The following is a 22,962-nucleotide window of genomic DNA, read 5'->3' as shown; positions in this document are numbered from 1 at the left end:
CTTTGTCGGATCCGGTGATAATTTTTAATTCAAAGGACGGACCAAGTTCAAATCCTTAGCTTGTAATTGTTCATTTTCAGCGTTAGTAATTGTGACGACTGATGCTACTAAATAATTATTTCAATGATAAACATAAGGAGAAATGGTATGATCGTCAAATGATACAGCTACACGACACGATGTGACCAAATCAAATGACGAGTATGTAAACAACTATAAACTATACGGCCTTCAACAATGAGAAAATACCATACCGTCAAGTTATAGCTATTAATAGCCATGGGACGACAAAATCTGAATCAATTCAAAAGAATAAATCAACGCCATATTTCATGATAAAAAAATAATCGAGATATAAAACTTTGCAGACAATAAACCCCCCCCCCCCCCAAAAAAAAAAAAAAAAAACACCACTCAATTATGGCTTCTGCCTGACTTTGGACAGGCACATAAATATGATAAAGTTAACGGAAATTAAAATGTTTCTGACCACTTTCTCTATTTTGCTATTTTTTTAACTTAATTTAGCCTGTTATTTTGTTTACTCGTATTGATATATATATGGTCACGATTTTAATCTTTACTTAGATTTGACACTGTCACCCCGGAATAATAATCACATTTTCCTGGAATATCTATATACATCGATAATCTCTAATCCTACATCAAAATGATATTTGAATTAACGCATCATGGCACTCATTTGTTATTTTAAGCATAAATCTCCGAAATAGAATTCCGAAGTGACAAACATGTAATAAATACTCAGGTTGACCATTCACGAGGGACAAAAAGTAAGTCCTACACATAAAAAAAAATCAACAAAAACACTACAAAAACTATATCGAGAATAAATGATAGATTATGTAATTTTATATCTATATATTGCATTGCTAAATCGTTTACAGCCTTCATAAAATAAACGCGGTATTTACTCGCGTTTAAAATCAAATCTAAAATCGATCCGAGATCTAGTCATTTATATCGGGTAATCAATTGCTCGAGCGCTTCAACATGCTATGATTGGGTCATTACGAATGTCCATTTCATTTCAGGAACGGATCGTATCTCAGAAGCATTACACCATTAACCAAAGTCTATCGCAGACAATATCAGACAGGTGGAAGTCTGCCGTATAAGGTAGGTTTGACTATATATTTATTCCATTAGAACTCACAAAGACAACAGATGTTGAAACCACCGATCGTGTTGATTTCTCTGTAGCATCAACGTCGCCTAGCGATCAATACTTAGTATTTCACTTCGTCTTTGTCTACAAAATTCAGTTTTACCGTACAAAACAAAGGATTTAACTGTAATTAAGTGGCATTATTTTTTCTAACGTGCCGTTTGGTGGCACTGTGGTCATTACAGTTGCAGGGAAATGACACAGTTCAAAGTAAGTCAATTAATTCAGTTACCGTTTTATTATAGACGTTATTTTATATATGGAATTCAGTCCTGGTACATATTATAACGGTCCATGTGTGTAACGTATAGGTATTTCAAACCTGTCGCAGACGAGTTGTATTACACCGTTTAATATCATTGCAGAAGAATAAAAGCTGTAAATCAACAACATATTGACTATCAAACACACATACAGTTACATTATGCTATAAATAAAGTACCAGCAATTTATCCTTCAGAATTGAAAGTTGATTCTTACTCAATCATGGAATCGCTTAAGTTAAGAGGATGGTTTAGTATTGCTGCGCAATCTCAAGGCTTTGTTTATCATTGGGGAAAATGGAGTTAAGTTGGAGTGGAAAACAAGAACAAGAACTTTTGTAGATAACGAGGATTAACTTTGAGTCACATTTTAATGCCTTAAGAATTCTCATTTCAGGGACGTAGTTGCCGTTAGGCACTTAAGGCACGTGCCTACACATAACTTTTTCACAAATATTTTTTTTTTTGTTAAAAAAAATAATAAACAACGTTATATAAATGTAGATGAACTCCAGTGAAGTTGTCACACAAATCTAATTATCGAATGTCATGTGTACACTAGTCTCTCGTCCTTTAATAGTGAATGGAATATTGGATAGAATTGAATGTTATTTATGTGTGTACCTTATATAGAAACTATAAACTAGAACTTTGGTTCAGATCATTTCAATTCTATCAACAAAAACTTGAATGAACCTCAACTTATACACATGAATTTTTAATTAGTTGTTGTTAGTTTTCAACTAGCTTTCCACTTTGTCTTCACCCGACTTGCCAATGTTGGTCGTCCCTTTGGCTGTGCAGGATGTATAAATACGTAGTCACGTTTGGTCAGAATGGGTACATTTAATCTTATGCCTAGTTGTAGAGAAAATGCCACTCTTTGAGGAGTTTGTAGTTGGTCTAATGAAAGGCAAAGTTTCTGCTCCTATCCAATAATCCCTCATTTCCAATTCATGGCATTTTCAAATTTGAGACCTTCGTCCTGTACAACACCTATTACAGGACTGGGCTCCCTGTTGTGTTTATTGTAAATAATCAATTTGTTTTTTTTTTGTTTGTTCTAAACTTGCATAAATATTTTACACTGGATGTTTAAAAATCAATCTATCAACTAGCTTCCAGTAGTTTGGGTACTCTCAGATCTACGTGTAATGACCACAATTATTCAAATTCCTAAGCAGGTAGGAATTTTACAGTAGAGCGGGATATAAAAAAAATACGAATTTCTTGAATTTTGTTACGTTAGTATGAACAGAACAGAACTTTCGCATTAGGCATCGATTATGTGTGTATGTGTTTGTGTGGCTAGAGTGAAGGTTTAAGAATCAAAAGATTGATGGTTGATGTCTTTCTAGCCAAAAGGATAGTGTTATTATATAGTAATATCAGGGTTTACGTGCACGTGCCTATTTTTTTTTAATGAAGGATCGTCAATATGTACTATCAATTAAGTTAAACGTATATATCGATCATAACGGAATTGATTTGACAATACCAAACAGGGTGTATTGCTTAATTATGGTCTAATTAAAGGTATACGCGGATCTATGCTGGGCAGTACATATTGTAAATAATTTTTTTTAATATTTGATTTTCCAATTGTACTGCGTTATGTAATTCACCATTCAGATGTTATGGTAAATTATTCATAATTCTTCGAACTTTTCATCATGTATATTAATATAATTATCATGATTAAATAACCAGAAAATTTAATATTTTTGTGCATAAAATTTTGCAGCCAAAAGGCTGAAATCCGTTTTCAGACATGCTGGGTGCCTTCAGCGGTACAGACCCCCTGCCGATTTGTGCCTACAGTTGAATGAATACCTAACTACGCCCCTGCATTTCAGTAATATGTTCTAGTATATTGTGCTTTTCCATAACTATTTCGTAAGTAAGACAAACAAATGGGAAAATCGGAATGATTTCAAAACAATTAGAGATATATGTCTGCTACAAAATTAATCTGAAAATTGCAAGTCTGGTTATTCAAGTTGATGCTCCATGGAATCAATTTTTTTTCCTCGTAAAAAATAAGTTAGATCAGAAACACATCCATATGCGGACAAAGGAAAACAAACCTGTATTTCTTTTGTCTTACATGAACTAGCCGGGATAATGACTACCAGAGCTATTGTCTGGGTTCATTTAGCGTTAATATTTTTTTTAACTATAAGAAATAAACTTGTCGATAAATCCTGTTTTCCAAATGTATGAAGCAATTAAAAGATGTAAATAGATTGTATATTTTCAAATACAGATTTCAATTAATTATTTTATCTTTAAGCGTATTAACGAATAACTTGACATAATGTACGCAACCTTCGTTGCAGACCGTATTATGAGACCCCTCATCTCCTGGAACACCGTATCACTATCCACCTAGAACGTTGTATTGACATCTCAAGACTCATAGAAATACCAGCTTCAGATATATACTTACGTTGTCGTCTCATTAGTCGAAGTCATGTGACCTTCAACTTCTCCTTCTCTCTCACCGAATTAGAAATTCGCCGAGCAATTTTTTTGGACCTTTTTAGGCTAAAAAAGCATAAAATAAGTGTACAATGAAATTTTCACACGGTTCCTAAAGTTGGGCATGTATATTTCATAGTTGCTGTAAAGTGTAAGGGTCGGACATTTTTGATGCCGTATTCTCCCCATTAAATGTCTATCGTAAAATGATTGGATAGATCGAAAGCTATGTACTAATATATTTGATGTGGGAGTTGTCAGTAAAAAATGAACATGGACAATTCTCGTTTGTTTAATTTGTATAACCTCACATTTTTTTTGTTGTAAACAAGATATACGCCGGGCTATCGATGAAATTTGCAATACGACAAACACGAGTTAAAAACAAACAAACCATTTTTGTCCAAATGTTTGGTTGAAATGTTTCAGCCAACAAGGGAAGTGAGGGTTCCAAATTAACCAAAGTCTACGAATGAGTCTAAAAGGACAACGAATTTATGAATGACGGTCGACAAATGGAGACATAATGGTCACACCCAGCAGGCAGGTTGCAGCCGGGCCTTGAAAAAGTATTCAATACATCAGTTCGGCGAAACAAATATTCCGGTCAGATATGGGATTTACATGCAAACCCCGGCACCAAAAAATAACACCCGTTTATTATTCATCATGTTCATTTTATGCTAAATAATTATGTTTGAAATTTTTGTTTCTAATAGCAAATGAGTGGACAAACTTATTGTTTACAATCCAGATATATACGACCAGAATTTTTTATTAAGACAAAAAATCAGGGTAAGAATTTTCTCTCAAACTTCTCAGACTCCCCGCTCAAATCAAATAGTCCGTACCTTTCTAGAGCTTACTGACTGGGAATCATTATTCAGCTATGTTATCAATAGGCTGGGCGTTTGGGCTTAAACGTTTTCGTAGAGAAATAATATTGCTGTGGAACTTTCACGAGAGTGTAATAGAATATTACTTTCTGTTTGGTGGAATTATGAAATAGAAGTCAGTACGTTCTTGCTCAATCCTTTGTCGCTTTAAAGGTGTCATACTTGTCACCCTCAGCATAAGTGTTACTGTAATCTGAATTTCAAAATGACTGAATGACGTTTTTTTCGACGCACTGGTTAACTCCGCCGTTTTGAATCACATGACTTTGACATAACCAATAGTATATTACAGTAGCTACGAGCGAAAACTATCGTTATCAGTTAAGAATTGTCGCATAAAAACAAAATACACGGGAAATGGCAAATTTCACGGAGCCTTAGTCTGATTAATCATTTTTACAAATTTAAAAAAAAGTCCAAGCAAAAAAAGGGGGGGGGGGGCGTACGCCCTCTACGCTCCATCTGGATCCGCCACTGTAAACTTTCAGAGTGTACAATAAAATCTTGAAAGGTAACATTGCTACATGAAATAAAAACCGTTATATCATAATTATATTCACATTTTGATACGTGTTTTATTTTTACTTTGAAAATATATGAAGATGTAAATCACCGAAATTAGAATTCAAATTTGAAGTTATCGCATTTAGTTTCAATGTGACGGATAAAGCTAATTACTTAAATCAAATTAACTGTACATTTCAAGCACATCTTTGATTTAAAATTTAGCACCCAGTCACAAGAATAACTTCGTAGGGTCGTTCGAGGTAGATATTTACTGTGCAAGGGATCGAAAAACCTCATCTTATGATACAAACCGACTAGACATTTTGTTCTTTAAAATTCGAATCAGAATTTTAAAAAAATCAGGTTCTCTTTTACGTCTTTTAATATTGTTAGTGCCAAAAGGGAAACTATAAACTATTGCATATACTTGTAAAAATGTCAATGTGGCTCAATAGGACAATGTTAGTCTTTAGAACATTTTCATTTAAGAATTGAATGCTTCTTTTTGTTAATTTATTGAGGTGTAAAAACGTTGACCGAAGTACATGTTGTATGAAAAGCGTGGAAGCTTTTACACCCCTTTAAAATTACTAAAAGGCATTCAATACTTATAATTGCATTTTTTTGGCTCGGATCATGAAAACACCATATCTATCAAGTTTTTGCTTTGTTTTTACCTGTGTACATGTTACAGAATGTTAATTTCTGAATGACGCGAGACTGCCGTTAGCCAATCAAAATAACGTACTATAATGAAACATACATGTGATGTAATTTTATTAGAACATAAATACCTCAGGCTAACAGGTTCACATCATTTTTTAAATTTTTTTACATACATCAATACATGTTTTGTTTTTTTGCAATTCATGATTTACGGTAACAAAGTTGTTAAAGTAAAATTGCAGACAAAACATTTTTAATATAACACATGTATGTTTACCAATTTGTCTGCTGAAGTAGTACTTAGCATTAATTAGTATTAAACGATAAAACACACTGTAAATGTGGGTGGATGGTTTCAGCAATGAATTGTAAAATACATTCCAAGATCAATAAATTGTCGTATACTTAACATGCTTTTCTATCATATCATGTTATCATTCTGATTATATATAATGTCGGTTTTTGTCGAATTTATGTTTTTTTGAGATACTACGGATGAATGAACGTTCAACTCAACAATGGTAAAATGGTCAGAGCTGGATTGATCTCTACTGACAATTTAAACGAACAATTAATCCTTCTATCATTTAACCATTGAAAAAGAAACATACTTAACTTGCTTTTCTATCATATCATGTTATCATTCTGATTATATATAATGTATATAAATTCATTTTAAGCGGATTTTTTTTATTATTGTGACTATTGCCGGTTTGATACCAATCGGTTCCTTTTCTTGCATGTATGTTAATCATCGGTTGTATCTGTAATTCGCATAGTAAACTAAGAATAGCAAAGGTCAGTAACAAAGGTTAAAGAATTACATATTATGGTTTGATTGTTTAAATTTACAACAATGAATACAATTTAAATTCCGTTTCCGCATTTTTAAGAAGAAAAAAAATAAAATGGTTGAGCTTATAGTTATTTCAAGTTAGAAATACGCTTGTTTTAGTTTTTAGCATAATATTCTAAAATCTTCTAAACGGAATGAAATTCAAAAAGAAAACGAATTGAAATATATATTGCAGACGTGAGATATATAAAACAGAGAAACTCATTTAACAACATGAAAAGAAAACAGCCTGTAAGAGACCAATACCTGTTAAAACGTTTATTTTACGGTATTGGGTTTGAAGGATGTAAGGTGACCAGCAGGATTACATTAACTGAAAAGGTGTGGGTGTTTTATTTGGGATTTGCTTAATTAATGCTTACACTACATCTCTCTTTTATTCATATTCATAATTTTATTTAAACGGAATAACACTTATTTTTACATTATATCTTGGACAAAATATATTGACAGTATACTATTCCTTGATTGATTTCAAATTTATTCAATAACTCGGATCATTTGATGCACCACATGCGCATTCATACTTCTCAAGATTTTGCTTGAACTTAAGTATTGAAAATCCTGAAGTAATAAATAAACAATAAAAAACATAAACCAAAAATTCGTGAAATACATGTCCACCATTATGTCCACCAAGAGGATAATTTTAGAATTAAGAACCTTTGCATTATTTTGTCTATTAAAACAGTATTATCAAATTTAGTGAAGCATTAAAATCACTAAAGCACACCTGAGATTGAATGTTTAGTCTGGAGTGAATTCACTACTCTACAGTGTTGTCTGATAGAGCAAAAATTGATTTTTATATGCAGAATTCATTAATTCAGATTTATATGAAGTTTATCTGCAACAGAGCAAAAAAAGATAAATTCTCAGAAGAGATCGATATTAGTTTGAAAAATTTTAATATTTAAAATGTAGAATGAATGCAGTTAATGTGTTTATAAGTCCGTCATCATGTTAAGTCAACCTCATTAAAGAGAGTTGTAATGAAACAGGCGTTAGATTTAATGTCCAAATTCATGGTACCAGTTTTAGTTATGTAGCAAGTGTTTCTGATAGACCATTGCAAAATGATTGGCAAGACGCTATTGACCATTTTTTATGGCTCAGAATTTAACAAAAATACTATTTAAATTATCGATGTATATCAATCAATATGAGTGACTTTTATATTGTTCCAGTTTCTAGCACACATTTCTGCCTTTTGGTAGTTTGTCGTTACCTTGATGGATACCTGAATTTGTCGTACATGCAGTTATATTTTTTAGCCAATTCAGAGTTCCATATGCGGTATAGAGAATTGTCTTTGAAAAGAACCTTATGTTGACTTATATGGTATTTTTGTGATGTTGGATTAATATTTCATTGCCGTATACTTAAATGATTTTTCAGTCGAGAAGGTAGATGGATTTAAAGTTTTCAGTTTTCGTGTATCCGAATCCCTATGTTTCTGTTTGATATTTGTTATGAGTACACTTATAGAAAAAAAAAACAGCCTATTGTTTAAACCATGGAAATACTATATTGACGGTCATTATAATACTTCCATGTTTAAACTAACTAATCGCGAATCATGTTTGTCACAGTGCATAGGATTAGAACTAAATAATCGAATTTGTTTGGTTCAAGTTTGGGTTCTGTGTTAACGACCATCACAAAGTGGAAACTATTGCTTAAAATTACAAAATGTTTAGACAGATAAACAGGAAATTACAAAATATGTAAACAGATAAATAGGAAATTACAGAATATGTAAACAGATAGATAGAAAATGACAAAATGGGTAACAGATAGATAAATAGATCGTATAAAACAATGGTATCAGTCTGTGGTACTATTGTATATCTTAACGTTTTATATGTGAAAATTTATATGTGAAAATTAATGAAGGCCACAAATGATGAAAATATCGAAGATATTCGTTTTTTGTCGAATTTATGTGTTTTTGAGACATTACGGATGAATGAACGTTTAACTCAAAAATGGTAAAATGGTCAGAGCTTGATTGATCTCTACTGACAATTTTAACGAACAATTAATCATTCTATTATTTAACCATTGAAAAAGAAATTAATGTTGGATACTTCGCCAGATTCCTATTCCTTTTTATTGATATATTAATTGAAAACCTTATAAATCAATTCCTTATAATTAGTAAAATTCTGTTTTTGGCGTGAAAGTTCAAGGGTCACATAATCATTGATATATCATGGAAACAAACTGATAAACATCAAGTGTAACAATTGAACGACTACGAAGAATAATTGTTAACGATACCAAAACATGTTTGGCATTAATTCTGCCTGTGGTAGAATGCAAACATCATTCTGAAACATTGAACTCATTGACGCAAATGTAATTTGATTGGCCAAGATTGTAGCAGCTAATAGTTTGTATAATTGGTCAACCAAATGTGACCGGGTGGAATAAGGCTTAAGATGACTTGAATGCGGAACGTTTGTGTCTTTTTTGTTGTCAGGGATGGGAGATGTATAAATGCCCTTCCACGTCCAGTCTGTGTTTTTGTGTGATGTTTTTCGGCTTTGTATGGATCCGATGAATTAAGCCCTATCAAAGAGGGACGAAAGATACCAGAAGGACAGTCAAACTCAAATCGAAAATTAACTGACAACGCCATGGCTAAAATTTAAAAAGACAAACAGACAAACAATAGTACACATCACACAACATAGAAAACTAAAGAATAAGCAACACGAACCCCACCAAAACTAGGGGTGATCTCATGTGCTCCGGAAGGGTAAGCAGATCCTGCTCCACATGTGGCGCCCGTCGTGTTGCTTAGGTAGCACTCCACAGTTAGAAAATAAAATTAAAAATGAGCCACAAAATGTTTTATCATCTCCTATTCCTGGATTTCTAAAACATAAACCTAACTGTTTGTGTTGTACATGTGCATATGTTTGTAATCAGTATATTCCATAGATTTGATTTTCAAAAGTTAAAAGAGTGAAAATTAATTCCTTTTATGTGTATCAATGGCAACATTCTGCATTTATTTACCATAAAATATTGCAAAAAGGGGGGTGGACATGTCACATATCCCACCCCAAAATTTGGATCAAACTGGAATTTCAATGCCTTTGAGTGATACCTTTTTAGAAATTGTTTTCATAAATCTTCATAATGATCAAATAAAAAATGGGTGTCTTTCGCCTCATTTTTTCGTAAAATCCCGGGCCAATCACAAAGTTCGTGCGAAAAAAACATTACAATAATTGCCGGACCAATGTATGGTAAGGACATGAAAATATGGACTGTCATACAGAAAACAGCCTATATTACATACATTACATAATCTTGATGTTCATATAAACCCAATACAAAGGCTATTTTAATACTCAGCTATCCAAACATGAATTTTATTGCACACTAGCTCTCATATTTGAAAAATCCACAGGGGCCAAAATGCGAAATTAACTTTAAGTGCCTACCAAACTACACACCTAACTGTGGAGTGCTACCTTATGTGATAACAAATCCGGTAAATAGTCTATTTCGGTAAGTCACATTCATGAAAGGGACAGGGATTGTAGTTACGACGTAAGGAACATATCCAATACCATTTGTGAAACGGTTATTCCATAACGGTCAACCAACTCGTGATGGCGTCCGTAAAATTTACGAAGGGATGATTTCAACTTCACTATTTGGAACTCTTGGTTTAACAGCTTCCTTGTAAGCAGCAACCCTCTAGCAAGAAAATCATGATAGAAAATGCAAGCACGGGAATATCGTATCAATTGGGAGATATATACCCCGTATGCAAGTGCTGTTGGAATGTTGCTACTTAGAAATGGAAAGTTCACAATTATCTCTTTAGTCGTAAAGTTTTGTTTTCAACTGACCCTGATGTTTAAATAAAATTGAGAAAGGAAATGGGGAATGTGTCAAAGCGACAACAACACGACCATAAAGCAGACAACAGCCAAAGGCCACCAATGAGTATACTAGTTCAGTGATAATGGACGTCATACTAAACTCCGAATTATACACAAGAAACTAAAATTAAAAATCACAAGACTAACAAAGGCCAGAGGCTCCTGACTTGGGACAGGCGCAAAATTGCGGCGGGGTTAAACATGTTTATGAGGTCTCAATCATCCCATTATACCTCTAGCCATTGTAGAAAATTAAACGCATAACCATACGCACATTAAAAATCAGTTCATGAGAAGTCCGAGTCCGATGTCAGAAGATGTAACAAAAGAAAATAAACAAATGATAATAATACATAAATAACAACAGACTACTAGCAGTTAACTGACATGCCAGCTCCAGACCTCAATTAAACTGATTGAAAGATTATGTCTTCATCATATGAATATCAGGCACAATCCCTCCCGTTAGGGGTTTAGTATCAAACTATCATAAAATATATGAGAAGAACATAACCCGTGTCATGCCAACAACCGTTTTTTTTTAATAAATGTGTTTAGTTCCGATGCAAAGACCCTATAAGTGAATCAATATAAAAGCCAAAATATGCATTCTTTAATGATCTGACAACAGTATCGTAACTATATCCCTTCTTAATAAGTCTATTTAAAGGTTTTGTAAGTTTTTGAGGTGAATAATGACATTTTTGTGCTTTGTAAAGAATGTTACCATAACCGATTGGATGTGAAATACCTGAACGTATAAGATGTCTGCATGTTGAGTTATATTTACGAATTATTTCCTTATACCGATGATAAAATTTAGTAAATGTTTTGACTAGTTTGTGATATCGAAAACCCTGGTGTAATAATTTTTCAGTAATACAAAAATTTCTTTCGCTAAAATCTAATACGTTGTTACATACACGAGCGAATCGTACAAGTTGAGATATATAAACACCAGAAGATGGGGACAAGGGAACGTCACCATCTAAAAATGGATAATTAACGATAGGAAATGAAAAATCATCTCATTTTATCATAAATTTTTGTATTTAGCTTCCCGTTAATAATATAGACATCAAGATCGAGGAAAGGGCAGTGGTCATTGTTAGTATAAGCTTTAATTAAAGGAAGTTCAACAGGATAAAGGAGTAGGTTCAGTAAGACCCCTTTTTGGTCCCAAAATGTAGCGGTTTTACAAAATTGTGAAAATGTAATCTCTTAGCTATTTACTGGAAAGTAGAATGCTTCTGCTACATAAAAATGGGCTGTTTTTGACAATACAATGCGCATATATTGGGTACTAGCATCATTAAGTCATGCTAAATAACGGAAATCTTCACAATTTTAGCATTTTAGTTCATTTATACACGTCTTAAATGAAAGTGTCCGCATTCGTGTTCATTCATAATATTGAAATGTAAGTTGTATTTGATGATAATACATAACACATATAAAGGTTGAGGATGAACACGGATGCGGTCACTTTCATTGTTGACAAAAACCATCTGAAAAGTGACGTTTTTTTTGGCATATCTAATAGATTTTTCATATTTTAGCTAGAATCGGAGCGTTTTTAATGACCAAGTCAGTTAAAATCTTTCACATAAACTAATTGAATCAATTGAAATAGACACTTAAGTGTTTAAAAAGTGTCAAAAATCTTTCGTAAGATGAACCTGAAATTTGAGGCAAAAATCGGCTCTTACCGGACCTACTCCTTTCTTTAGTATACATACTGAAGTCGTTATTATTGAGAGCCAATATATCATCCACATATCTAAAAGTATTGTTAAATTTTTGTATTAAATGTTGTTTCGCTGGGTCTTTGCTAATTTTAGTCATAAATTGTAACTCATAACAATACAAAAATAGATCCGCAATAAGTGGTGCATAGTTAGTCCCCATTGGAATTACAATAACTTGACGATATATGGAATTTCCAAAGCGAAAAAAAAATGTTATCAAGTAAAATTCAAGCGATATAGTATCAAAGCATGTCCAGTTGACATAGTTCTTTTGTTAATTGCTACTAAAAAATGGCCTAAAAGTGTTTGAACATATGTACTCGTAAAGTTTGTTCTTATTCTGTGCTATAACACTATTGTGCAGTTCATTTGAACTTCAGTGGATAGTTTTGTGCTATCGTACCACATTTTCTTATTTGCAAATTAAAAAGGGATATATGATGTAAAGTAAAGTAGAGTATAAGGAAGAATAGAGGTGCAAAGAAGTTTGCATTGAACAACATTTAATCTGTAGAATCAGAAAAAAGTAATATGTTTGCAAAATAAATTGGAGCCAAAGGTTTATCGATTCTCGTCAAAGACAAATATGGATATCATAATCTATATTCGTCTTTGACGAGAATCGATAAATCTTAGACATTTTAATTGACAATATTTAGTTGTTTTGATGTCCACCAACACAATGTCGGATTTTAACAAGTCTTTTTCATTAAGACGTTTGTAAATCTACTACATCGTAACACTTGGATGAAGATGTTATTTTTCTAACACGAAATATTTGACCACTTCGAACCATTATAATAAGCTACAAAACCTATTGTATATACGTTTGTTTTTAAAATAGTTTTCGAAAATAAGAAGAGATTAACTAGCTTTATTAAAGTGCAACAAATACACGAAAGCTATTTTTTGTTACAAGTTGGGTCAAAAAGCTTTATTATGAAACTATTTAATTATCTAAAGGTTGCTTGGAAATTAATTCAGTTCAACTCTTACAAAACGCTGGGAAACATTTATATTACGTCTGATGTATTCGAGGATATAATGTAGCCGTCTGGGTACAATTTTGTTGATATAAATAAGAATGACATGATTGTCAGTTGTTATTATTATATAAGTCAATCTTTCTAACCTTTATTTAGCCATGTTTCCTTATACAGATAATTTATTTATATAAGTCGCGTTTCTGTAGTCAGAAACATTGCTGTCCTAATACTGCAAATGAATCCAAGACTGGCGTATTCAAAGATTAACCCTGTTTATAAGAATTTAAATGTTGTTCAAAACATTTTGGCTATGAATAACCTTATTTTTTCTAAGTATACCCCAAAGGGATATAATTTTCTTTCAGTCATATCGATGACTGTGCCAATATCAGTTGTTTGATAATATTACATCAAACGTGTTTGTATTCATTTACGGAGTTCACAGAAGATTTTTCATATTAATTTATGTTTAAAGTATTGACAACCGGTGGTAATTGATTGCTTTCTGTAATAAACTTCAGACGGAATACATTTAAAACTTTTACAATAAATACAGTATTTGAAGTAAACACCAAAACTATACCTAAGGGATTTGAGCCTTCGATTTAGTCAGAACTAGTAATACTTTCGGAAAATTACTTTTAGATTGTCCTTTTAGAAAGAATTTTATTTGAAATTTAGAGGTGTGCGATTTACCTTTACGATAACAGACATGCATTTTAATTCACGAGCCTGTAATTCAGTGGTTGTCGTTTCGTTTTTATTGTTTTCTTTTTAAAACGTGGCCGTGTTTTCTTTTAACTTTTTTTACATTTTGTCACACCGGAGACTTTTATCTTTTGTAGATTATTCTACAATAAGAATAAGGACTAGTTTTGTAATTGCTAGCAATAACGGATGGCACCCTTCTTTCATTGCCAGAGAAATGGCAGCCATTTTGAAAGTTCCAAAGTCGAAGAGCGCATGTAGACATTTTTGTAAAGTTTCATGAAGTTTGGAGCATTTTGAAATTTTTTTATGTTTCCATGGTTACGGCGGTCATTTTGGAAATTCCATAGCCGAACATCTTATCTACATATGCCAGTTATCATTACTGTAAATTTTCAGAAAGTTTGGAGCATTTCTAAATTTTGAAAATTTTGTATGTTTCCATGGTAACGATAGATATTTCCAAAATACAAAAAAAAACTCCGTTGAGGGTGCCATAATAAGAATAAGAATATTTATTATTCCAATCAAGGACAACAAGTAATAAAGTGTTGTTCATCTTCAACCAAATTTAGAGTATATTTCTAACAAAGCCTTTGGTCTCTTTCTATATATAAAGTTTTATACCTAATATATACTTTATACATGCATATCTTAAATTGGATTTATCTAAAATAAAAAAAATCATTCATATTATTGTGCTGTAATTATAGATTATCGTTGATCATTTCAACGAGATTGATTTTCTCGCTTGAGCTGGTACAGCGAAAGTGAGAAAAGCAATCGAGTTGAGATGACCAATGATAATCTGTTTATCGCTTTTTTACCTATGACGACGTTGTCAATTTCAATGTCAATTTCGTTAGCAACGCCAACGTGGCCTCCTTAGTTTCTAGCGATAATTTTTTTATCTCAAGCGAGAAGCATGATATGAAAATTATCACAAAAAAAGATCAAAAGAAAAACGCAAAAAATAGCGATAATAAATGTTCTTTCTGACATGCTGAAGAGCTAATATTAAACATACCTGTAATTTAACTGCCATACATTCACATGGGTTTTATTGTAAGGTCATATATATTCAATAGAGTAGAAATACTTGGAAGATGATAAAGATCATTGTAATTTGAATACAGCGTTTAGTGATTGCTTTTATCTTCGAAAGACTTGTACCATGTACCAAATAGTTTCTACATTCTCGTCTTTTGGTCTTATTGTCTAACATTGTCTAACATTGTATATATCCTATCCTAATATATATTCATGACTCAGTCAATATTTAAAGTAAGCACTGAAATTATGCCTAAGGGTTCTGGGCATTCACGTTAATAAATATTACAAAACTAAATAACTATTGATTTTTAGAGATCATATTGGAAAGTTTTAAAGGTTTTTTTTTATTTGCATTATTCAAGACATAAATGTTTACATATTATGAACAATTTGACGGGAGTAGCCAGTTGAACAAGAACTACTTACCTATCTGGAGTAACTCAGTTTTCAAAGGAATTAGGCGTGATTCCTGTTTATCAATATTACTTTTCTGTGCTGAATCCGAGGTCACGCAGATTAAGGTATAATTTCTGTCTTCTAGTCATTTATTTGCGACTTGTGGCGACGGTGTTGCCTAAACTTCAATCTAAGATTTGGGTTTGTCCTGTCTTGTGGCCATGGTGTACCTGTCCTGCCACATACGATTTGGGGTTGTCCCATCTATTAGCCATGGCATATCTATCCTTCCACCTACGATTTGTATTGGTCCCGTCTTCTAGCCATGGCATACCTCTCATTCCACCTACGATTTGTGTTTTATCCATCTTTTAGTCATGATGTACCTTTCTTTCCACCTACGATTTGTGTTTGTCCTATCTATTAGACATTGCGTACATGTGCTTTAATCTAACATTTGTGTTTGTCCCGTTTTTAGCCATGGCGCACCTGTCCTTAAACCTACGATAATGTATTGGTCCCGTATTGTAGCAATCGCGTTCCTCTCCTGCCATCTAACATATGTGTTTGTCTCGTCTTTAAGCCATGACCCACCTGTCCTTACACCTACGATTTGTATTGGTCCCGTCTTGTGGCCAACACGTTCCTGTCCTGTCATCTAACATATGTGTTTGTCTCGTCTTTAAGCCATGACCCACCTGTCCTAACACCTACGATTTGTATTGGTCCCGTCTTGTGGCCATCACGTACCTGTCCTGCCATCTTACATATGTGTTTGTCTCGTCTTTAAGCCATGACCCACCTGTCCTTAAACATACGATTTGTATTGGTCCCGTTTTACGGCTATCACGTTCCTGTCCTGCCATCTGACATTTGTGTTTGTCTTGTCTTTAAGCCACGACCAACCTGTCCTTACACCTACGATTTGTATTGGTCCCGTCTTGTGGCCAACACGTTCCTGTCCTGCCATCTAACATATATGTTTGTCTCGTCTTTAAGCCACGACCCACACGTCCTTACACCTACGATTTGTATTGGTCCCGTCTTGTGGCCAACACGTTCCTGTCCTGCCATCTAACATATGTGTTTGTCTCGTCTTTAAGCCATGACCCACACGTCCTTACACCTACGATTTGTATTGGTCCCGTCTTCTGGCCATCACGTACCTGTCCCGCCAACGTAGATTTGTAATTGCTCCCTTTTGTTTTTTTTTTTTCTTTTTGTTTACAATAACTTTTCATTTCTTATTTAGTAATACATTGCTATAAAATTGAGAATGGAAATGGGGAATGTGTCAAAGAGTATACAAACAGTTGTAGTTCAAACATTTATTAAATCATTTCTTTTTTTAAATTTCAAAAAAGATAAAATATTTTCACTTTAATCTTCAAAGAACTATGAATAAATCTTTTTTATTTACTCTTGTTTTTACTTACGTGGACTTTTCCCAGATTTATTATGACTTCGCCTTTTTTAGGGTGGGGGGGGGGGGGGGGGTTGTTGTTGTTGTTGTTGTTGTATATAAAACAAGTGAAAGGTACCGATCTGTATTCCTAATCGCCATATATAGTTTATTGTGTAAGAACCTGCGATTAAATACTTTATCTCGTAAATACAGCAATTCTAAATACAAAAATCGATGCGTCCTCAGAATGCTTTCCAGTCATCAAATTAATCAAAATGCAACTAATTATAACGGAATTAAACGGGTTATTTACAGTTAAAAATTATCTAAGATGGGGAAGTATTCGAAAAGTTAATGCTCGACTGGTAATCTGGATTACACACATTCGAGAAAACAACAACACTGTTTTGCCTGTTTTGCATTTTATGTAACATTTTAACGACAGTCTTTGAAGACTTACATTTACTTCTAGAGTTAATAAGAATCATGATGTTTCTCGCTGTACTGTAACAGTTTTAATGTTATGTCTTTGGGGACTTACGAGTCTGATGTCAGACGGTATTTTTAGAGACTGGTTACGAACGAAAACAGGTCGTTGCATTTTAGAGCTATTTTTATGGCACCCTCAACGGAGTTGGGGTGACATATTGTTATTGTTCGATTCTTTTTTTCTGCTTATTATTATTATGTCACCCGATCGACAATGTCGGGTGACATATTGCTTTTCCTCTGTTTCTTTTTCCGTATTATTATGGCACCCTAAACGGAGTTTGGGTGACATATTGTTATTCTACGTTTCTTTTTGTTTTTTTTTATCTTTATTATTATTTTTCTTCCACACTTTTTTGTCCATTCTGGAACTCTAATATAAATGGACCAAAGACGATGGAACTATACCATAATGTTAACCACCATGTGAAGATTTGCTTTTTGGGGTTGGCACTTTCAAGATGGCCGCCGTTACCATAGAAACGGAACAACTGTTAAAAAATTCACTTTTTGGTTTTGTTGAATAATTTGGAGATGCTTAAACTCAGAATCCTGATATTTTAACACAATGCAGGTGCCAGCCATATACAGGTTTTGGATGATTTTGGTAATCATTGGAACTACTATGTTGCCATGGAAACTACACCAAAAATTTCAAAAATATTAAAATGCTCCAAATTTCACCAAACTTCACAGTAACGATGAGCAACATCGGAAGATGTGGCATTTGGAGTTGGAATTTCCAAAATGGCTCTTGTTACCATGGAAACAATGCAAAAAGGTCAAAAAAATTGAAAAAAAAATTTACATGCTGTAAACTTGATGAAACTTGACAGAAATATTAACTGGCATGGGCAGAGTTTCATTTTGAAGTTGGAATTTTCAAAATGGCCGCCGTAACCATGGAAACAGCAAAAATGTCCAAAATATCAAAATGCTTCAAACTTTATGAAACTTTACAAAAATGATGATGTGCATGTGTAGATGAACTCTTTGACTTTGGAATTTTCTAAATGGCTGCCGCTCGCCTGGCAATGTGGGAAGGGTGCCATCCGCTATTGCTTGCAATGGCAAATCTAGTTATTATTATTTTTCTTCCACCTAATTTTGTCCGCCCGCTTTCTCAGAGCCAAAGGAACCAATCTGAATGATGGTGCACTATAACAAGGAACCCTGACTTTCCAGTTGCAGTGCAACTTTGGAACTAAAAAATGGCTGCCATCACCATGGAAACGGAAAAATGGTGAAAAAATATAATTTTGGAGTTAGGTGAATTGTTTGAGAACTCTTAAGCTTAAAATCTTTAGATTTTGATACAATGTAGGTGCCCACTTTATACTGCTTTGGGATGATTTTGGCAATCATTGGAACTACTATGTTGCCATGGAAACTACACCAAAAATTTCAAAAATATGAAAATGCTCCAATTTTTTTGAAACTTTAGCATAACGATGAGCAACTTTGGTAGATGCGGAATTTGGCGTTGGAATTTCCAAAATGTCTGCCGTTTCCATGGAAACAATGCAAAAAGGTCAAAATGCTCCAAAAACTTCCGGGTTTGGTGAATAACTTTGGTATGCTTTAACTTAAAATCATCAAATTTTTATGCAATATAGTTGTCCACTATATACAGGTTTTGAATGATTTTGACAATCATTGGAACTACTATGTTACCATGGATACAGGAGCAAAAATTTCAGAATGCTTCAAAATTGATGAAACTTGATATGATTGTTGACTATCAAGTCTACATATGACTTTTGAAGTTGGAATTTCCAAAATGGCCACGGTTGCCATGGAAACTGCAAAAATGTCAAAAATTCTCAAAATGGTTTTAACTTAATGAAATTTGATATTATTGGTAACTGACAAGTAAAGATGAGACTTTTGACTTTGAAATTTTCAAAATGGCTGCCGTTGCCATGGAAACGGTATAAATGTGAAATACTTTAAAATGCTCTGAATATACTGAAAATTTACAAAAAGATGAATATCCATGCATATTTGTGCATTTACTGTTAAACACGTTTGAAATGGCTGCCGCATAGAGGCAATAGGGGGAAGGGTGACATCCGCTATTGCTTGCAATGGCAATTCTAGTTATATTTATTCTTCCACACTTTTTTGTCCATTCTATTTCTCAGAATTGACTTGAACAATATTGATGGAACTATACCATAATGTTGACCACCACATTCTATAGTGCAGTGGGGTATGGCATCATCAAGATGGCTGCCGTTACCATGGAAACGAAACAAATGTGAAAAAATCCTGTTTTTTGTTTTGGTGAACTGTTTTGATATGCTTAAACTCAGAAACATTATATTTTGATACAATGTAGGTGCCAGCCATATACAGGTGTTGGATGATTTTGGCACTCATTGGAACTACTATGTTGCCATGGAAACCACACCAAAAATTTCAAAAATATCAAAATGCTCCAAACTTCATGAAACTTCACAGTAACGATGAGCAACATTGGAAGATGTGGAATTTGGCGTTGGAATTTCCAAAATATCTGTTGTTACCATGGAAACAATGCAAAAAGGTCAAAACTTTGAATTTTCACAGAACATTCCAGAACATCAATGTTAAATTTATTCTAGAGACATTAAATGGTATATGATTATGGAGGGCAAAAATTGCAGCGGGGGTTTGACTTTGGAATATTCAAAATGGCCGCCGTTACCATGGGAACAGCAAAATTATGAAAAACTTTAAAATGCTTTAAATTTAATGAAACTTATAACAAATTTTGCCTAGCTAATGTAGACTTAACTTTTGAGTTTCGAATTTTCAAAATGGCCGCCGTTGCCATGGAAACAGCAAAAATTTTCTAAATGGCTGCCGCTGGCCAGGCAATGGGGAAAGGGTGCCATCCGCTATTGCTTGCAATGGCAAATCTAGTTTCTATTGCTTTTTTGTTACAACAGAAATGGCCAGCAATACTAGTGCAAAATGTTTTAACATAACTATTAACTAGATCCTTTAAGTGGGGTATGACATTTTAGCGCTTTGATAGGACATTTTTGCCCATTTTAGCGAAAGCAATTTACTTATTGTAGAAAAATATATTTTTACAGAATATAAAAATACAGCACAAATTTAAAAAAAAAAAACCCAACTTAACTTTTATGTTCAATTGTCAATTTATATACCAATGAACTCTTGATAAAACCCATGTACAATAAAATTGTGATAGCAACTTTTCTTTTTCTTCAACCTTCACAGAAAGAGTAGATTCATCGATACTTCTTAAAAATATGTTGTTGTTTGTAATTAGTTGATAGTATCCAGAAAGCCAAATTGTTAGAATTTATCCGTCATCTATCGCACTTTTATTTCCTTTATTTGTCTCAACAACATTTACCTCTATGATTGACCAACTTGTAAATTTAAACAGCTAAACTATAACCCAGCATAAGTTACCGTTAACGGTTTTAGTATGGTGAGTTGCAGTCAACCTTCTTTACAGGGATTTTGCAGGGACACAAGCTCAACAACAAACGTTATGAAAAAGATCGACTGAAATAGACACCTCACAAGTTCTATGATCACCATCACAACTTGGTTACATAATTATGTAGATTTTCGAAACTATAGGCTACCTTATGGCCAAAATGAAACAATGAGCAAAGCTCATACCGCATAATGAGCTAAAGTAATTACGACATGACAAAATGTAAAACCATGTTCACGAACAATCCAACCATCTGCTGAATGTACATAACAACAAAAGAGAAACAAATATGATATACAGCAACAAATGACAACCCCTGAATTACGGGTTCCTTGAGAAAGGCGCACTTTTAATGAAACGGGTTAAATATGACTGCGGGGCCCCAACTCTCCTTTAAACAAGATAGTGATAAAACAGCACACAAGGTGTTCCAAAAAACAGGCGACATGTTTTCGAGGTCTTAGATCTTAAGAACAAAATAGTCTTAATGGCGACATATTGACTGAGACTGAACTCACATGGCAGGTGATTCATACAAAGCAAAATCCGCATACTCTGTCGCTGTAACCGGTCTCGCTACTTTTGGAGTTCATTTGATTCCTTTGTATTCGTGAATTAGTTTCTTAATTCTCACTAGATGTATAAGAATTGTCAAATGTGTAAACTACTGTTGCCGTAATTGAAAACATGCAACATCATGTCATTGTACTGGACTAATAAAGTAGATGACAGGTATAAACACGTTGAGTACAAGACAATTTCTTTTATCATCACAAATCACTTAGATTAGTTGATGGACATTTTTATTTAGCAATTGCCTTTTTAGAAGCAAGAAAGATTTCTTGTATTTTTTTAATCATCACATTATGATTTTACTGAAATTTACAGTCATTAGTACACTTAGTTTTTTTATTACTATTGTTTGATTAGTTTTGATGATCTTTTTACTTTTTTGTTATGTGGGGAAGCAGATGTTCTGATGTACATCGATTGATTTTCTCCTTTGTTTTCAACAGTTGATTAATTTTCACTACCATACCGAAGGAGTATTGAAATTAAGACAACGCTGTCGTAAAGCGAACACAAGTATTTCCATTAACTACATAATTGAATAATAAGCTGTAAATTGTCATGTTTATCATCATTGATGACAATGTCATTGAAAATATCACGATTGCAAATCAAATTTAAACATTTAGTTTTTGAAATAAGAAATAATGAAATGAATTAAAATAAAATAAAATAAAATAAACTGCATCATTCTATCAATGGACCAAATAGTTGGAAGTGAAAAGTAGTGGAATATCGTTGAATAGCAACCAAAATGGATTACTGGAACAGCAGAAGCTATGTCAAAATACATTTTAGCTTAATTGAATCAATCCACTGTTAGATATAATTAAGATTTAAGTTTACTTTGTTGTCTCCTTATATCACTAGGACATCTTAACGTTTCTATGTATGTTGGCGTTTGCTTTTGTTGCACTTCAGTGTTTCTATACTTCTGTTGTTTACCTCTTAAAGTTGATGTGTTTCCTTCAGTTTGAGTTTGTAACCCAGATTTGTTTTCTCTCTATCGATTTATAAATTTTACACAGGGGAATACTACTGTTACTCTTATTTAACACTATAGATAATAACTAGTAAGGGATAGTAATTAAATAGTATACATGTATTCAACTATTAGTTTATAACATAAAAAAACAGAAAATAATTAAAATTGAATGTAAAAAAAAAATGAATTTTGCGAAGAAAAAAGAGAGAGGACAATAAAAAATTGTCATGTCTACAAGTACTTGTTCATCTGAAATGCTCCCAATGGGTGAAGAGTTTGTGTTTCCCCATAAGTATTTGACAGCGGTTTGTTGTTTGTAGCATTATTTCTGTCATGTATTGGTGGATCGTTATTGACTTAATTATTATGTTTACCATGGATATTTTCATTCATCGTAGG

General features: G+C 33.2%; 1 protein-coding gene across 2 annotated transcripts in view; it reads left to right on the top strand.

Annotated features, from left to right (window-relative positions):
* Positions 1–989: 989 nt before the first annotated feature.
* The window catches only part of LOC143071568 (uncharacterized), a 52,839-nt gene continuing 30,866 nt past the window's right edge, over positions 990–22,962 (top strand). The window contains exon 1 of one of the 2 annotated variants that reach the window (XM_076245962.1): positions 990–1,140. The gene's annotated coding sequence lies outside the window, so the exon portion shown is untranslated. Of the gene's footprint in view, positions 1,141–1,180; positions 1,400–22,962 lie in introns of those variants that run through there. The other variant, XM_076245971.1, reaches the window with a different exon arrangement.

The sequence above is a fragment of the Mytilus galloprovincialis genome, chromosome 1 (genome assembly GCF_965363235.1).
Source record: "Mytilus galloprovincialis chromosome 1, xbMytGall1.hap1.1, whole genome shotgun sequence".
NCBI lineage: Eukaryota > Metazoa > Mollusca > Bivalvia > Mytilida > Mytilidae > Mytilus > Mytilus galloprovincialis.
This window is presented reverse-complemented; position numbering and strand designations above follow the sequence as displayed.